Genomic DNA, 4,615 nt, shown 5'->3' with positions numbered 1-4,615 from the left:
GGATATCAGATCCTGAGGAAAGATAGAAGGAGCAGAGGGGGGGAGGGGTTGCACTGTTCATAATAAACCAATGGAGATTTGAGAAAATGAAAGGCATGGACGAGATTGGAAAAAAAGGACTATATAGTCCGGGGAACATAAGGCAGTCATTGCAGTGTATAACCCGCAACAGAACTGCAGGAGGCTAAGAGAGGAATACGAAAAGAACAACAGAGCAATGATGGACACACTGGCTGAAGTGGCCAGAAGAGCTTACCCGAGCAGAGCATAGTTACTGGTTATGGGCGATTTCAATTATAGGGAGATCGATTAGGAAACCTAGAGCCACATGGGGGTCCCGAAACATTGAGAGCCAAGATAATGGATGTGGTACTGGAAAACCTCATACATCAACATGTCAGGGACACTACCAGAGAGGGAGAGGAAGGATGAACCAGCAAGACTGGACCTTGTGTTCACCCTGAGCAGTTCAGACATTGAGGACATCACATATGAGAGGCCCCTTGGAGCTAGTGATCATGTGGTTCAGAGTTTTGATTACACAGTAGAGTTACAAGTGGAGAGGGAAACAGGAGTTGAAAAGGAAAAGCCAGACTATAAAAGGGGGGACCACACAGGTATTAGGAACTTCCTGCAGGAGGTTCAGCGGAACAAAGAATTGGTAGGAATGTGTAAATGAAATGATAGAATATGTAACAACAAAATTCAAGAAGGCAGAGGAAAGGTTTGCTCCCAAGGGCAACAGAAATAATGGGAAGACCAAAGTGAGTTCTTGATTTACCTGAAGGTGTAGGGAGGCAAAAACTAAGTGCACTGGAGAATGGAAAAGGTACAGAAGACAAAGGACCCGGTAAAATAAGGAGATCAGTCGAAAAGCCAGAAACGAGTATGCACAGATAAGGAGGGAGACCCAGCGAAAGTACGAAAACGACATAGCATCGAAAGTCAAGTCTGACCTGAAACTGTTGTATAGCCACAGTATGAGGAAGACAGCAGTCAATGACCAGGTGATCAGTGGGACTGGACAACATCTCATGGGGGTCCAGAGAGATGAAGCAGAAACGCTGTGTGTGCCACTTACCAAAATCTTCAACACATCCCTTGAAACTGGGCAACTACCTGAGGTATGGAAGACGGCAAATATAGTTCCCATTTTTAAAAAAGGAGACAGAAAAGAGGCACTAAAATATAGACCAGTGTTACTGACGTGTATAGTAAGCAGAGTCATGGAGAAGATTATAAGGAGAGTGGTGGAGCACCTGGAACAGAACAAGAGTATAAACGACAACCAGCACGGATTCATGGAAGGCAAATCCTGTGTCACAAACCTTCTGGATTTTTATGATAAAGTAACAGAAGTAAGACACGAGAGAGAGGGGTGGGTTGTTGCATTTTCTTGGACTGGAAGAAGGCCTTCGACACAGTTCCTCACAAGAGATTAGTGCAGAAGCTAGAGGATCAGGCGTGTATAACAGAAAGGGCGCTGCAATGGATCAGAGAATACCTGACAGGGAGGAAACAACGAGTCATGGTACGCGATGAGATATCACAGTGGGCCCCTGTGAGGAGCGGGGTCACCCAGGGGTCGGTCCTAGAACAAGTGCTATTTTTGGTACACGTAAATGACATGATGGAAGTGTCCCTGTTCGCAGATGATGTGAAGTTAATGAGAATTAAATCAGATGAGGATCAGGCAGGACTACAAAGAGACCTGGACAGGCTATACACCTGGTCCACTAACTGGCTTCTCGAATTTTACCCCGCCAAATGCAAAGTCATGAAGATCGGGGAAGGGTAAAAAAAGACTGCAGAGAATAGGTTAAGTGGCCAAAGACTGCAAACCTCGCTCAAGGAGAAAGATCTTGGGGTAAGTATAACATCATGTCTCCGGAAGCACACAACTAGATAACTGCTGCAGCATATGGGCGCCTGGCAAACCTGAGAATAGCGTTTCGATACCTTAGTAAGGAATCGTTCAAGACACTGTACACCGTGTACGTCAGGCCCATACTGGAGTAGAGAAAGTGCAGACAAGGTTACAGAGCTAAGGAGAATGTTACGGAAATCGGCCTGACGACACTGGAGGATTTAGACATGATGCATTACTGCGTGGAATGTACATGTTCCAGAGAGGGGACACAGAAACAAGGGGTCACAATTGGAAGTTGATGACCCAGGTGAGTCAAAGGGAAGTTAGGAAGTATTTCTTCAGTCATAGAGTTGTCAGAAAGTGGAACAGCCTAGCAAGTGATGTAGTGGAGGCAGGAACCGTATATAGCTTTAACTTAAGACGAGGTATGATAAAGCTCATGGAACAGGGAGAGAGAGAACCTAGTAACGTTCAGTGAAGACGCGGGGCCAGGAACTGAGTTTCGATCCCTGCAACCACAATTAGGTGAGTACAATTAAGTGAGTACATTCTCCAGGTAAGGTGTTTACTGTATCAGCAACACCTCCAGGTAAGGTGTTTATCAGCAACACCGTGTTTACTATTCTTAAATTTAAAGTGTTTGTTGTACATGTCAAAGACATGTGACCTATATAACTCGAATTAGTTGTAAATGCCAGAGAGACTTGGCAGTAGATCCTATATAAAATATGTTGAAGTAGGTCACTCATTTATGAAACACAAAACAAATAAAAGCCAACTCACTATTGAAGATTGTGATGGAGGTGAAATTCGAAAAATCATCTTGCATATAAACTTCAAATGTTCATAGAGAAAATTTTCTAAAAAAAAAAAAAAAAAAAGATTGCTGAAATAAAACGAGAGTAAATGGTAAATAATACGAATATAAAACTGATGCTTAGTGAGAAAAACACGAGACGCAGTTATAGCAGAAACGAGCCACTCGTGCATCATCAAACTGATAATTAACATGTCAAGCAACTGCACAGAAATTATAATTATCTTAAGACTGGATCATAACTGCTGTAGTGATTTTTCGTGAGACAGTGATGTGCACTGGGTAATGTCTGAGAAGCATCATAGAACAACAAACCTTATACTAAGAGGGAGTTAGTGCAATAGTTCAATACTCTCTTTGCCACCTATAATTAGCTTCGTTTACCAGCTGCTGGCCTTTGGCGCAGCATCTGGTATTATCTATATCACTGTACTGAATACTAGTTAATATATTAAAATTATGGAAATATATATATATATATGTCGTGCCTAATAGGTAAAACTGGCCAATTAGCAAGAAATCATTTAAAATTGAGTCCTTTCTAAAATTTTCTCTTATACGTTTAAAGATATATTTTTTTCAATAATGTTGATGTAAAAAATTATAATTTTGCACCAAAAAGAACTTAGAAAACTTACCTAACCTTATTATAACAAGAACAATTTATTTTAGCCTAACCCAACTAAATCAATTTTAGATACGTTTATAATAATTTAATAATAAATAAAAGCAATGAAATATATTTTTTCGTTAGGTTCAGAATGATTTTGGCGAAGTTACTGTATACACAAATTTTTGCTTGCCCTATATAGCAAGATGAGCGTTGCTATTTAAGCCAAAATCGCAAGTTCTCCCTATTCGGCACGACATTATATATATATATATATATATATATATATATATATATATATATATATATATATATATATATATATATATATATATAATGTCGTGCCGAATAGGCAGAACTTGCGATCTTGGCTTACATAGCAACGCTCATCTTGCCATATAGGGCAAGTGAAAATTTGTGTATGCAATAATTTCGCCAAAATCATTCTGAACCTAACGAAAAAAATATATTTCACTGTGTTTGTTTAGTATTAAATTACTGTAAACAAATCTAAAATATATTTAGTTGGGTTAGGCAAAAATAAATTGTTCTTGTTATAATAAGGTTAGGTAAGTTTTCTAAGATTCTTTTGGAGCAAAATTAAAAAAAATTATATTAACATTAATGAAAAAAATATATCTTTAAACGTGTAAGAGAAAATTTAGAAAGGGCTTAATTTTAAATTAGTTCTTGCTAATTGACCAGTTTTACATATTCGGCACGACATATATATATATATATATATATAATGTCGTGCCGAATATGTAAAACTGGTCAATTAGCAAGAACTCATTCAAAATTAAGTCCTTTTTAAAATTTTCTCTTATGCGTTTAAAGATATATTTTTTCATTAATGTTAATGTAAAAATTTATAATTTTGCACCAAAAGGAACTTAGAAAACTTACCTAACCTTATTATAACAAGAGCAATTTATTTTAGCCTAGCCCAACAAATTATATTTTAGATTTGTTTACAGTAATTTAATACTAAACAAACACAGTGAAATATATTTTTTTCGTTAGGTTCAGAATGATTTTGGCGAAATTATTGCATACACAAATTTTCACTTGTCCTATATGCCAAGATGAACGTTGCTATTTAAGCCAAGATCGCAAGTTCTGCCTATTCGGCACGACATTTTATATATATATATATATATATATATATATATATATATATATATATATGCAGTAAGATCGCATAAACAGATGATATCAGAATATGCAAAACATCCACTATGAAAGAATAGTGAAATTCCAAGTGCTTTCGTGACTTCTCCTTGATATTGTGAGAAGTCACGAGAGCACTTGGAATTTC

Source organism: Cherax quadricarinatus, chromosome 6 (genome assembly GCF_038502225.1).
Source record: "Cherax quadricarinatus isolate ZL_2023a chromosome 6, ASM3850222v1, whole genome shotgun sequence".
Lineage (NCBI taxonomy): Eukaryota > Metazoa > Arthropoda > Malacostraca > Decapoda > Parastacidae > Cherax > Cherax quadricarinatus.
The sequence above is the reverse complement of the archived record's forward strand: the minus strand, read 5'-3'. Positions refer to the sequence as shown.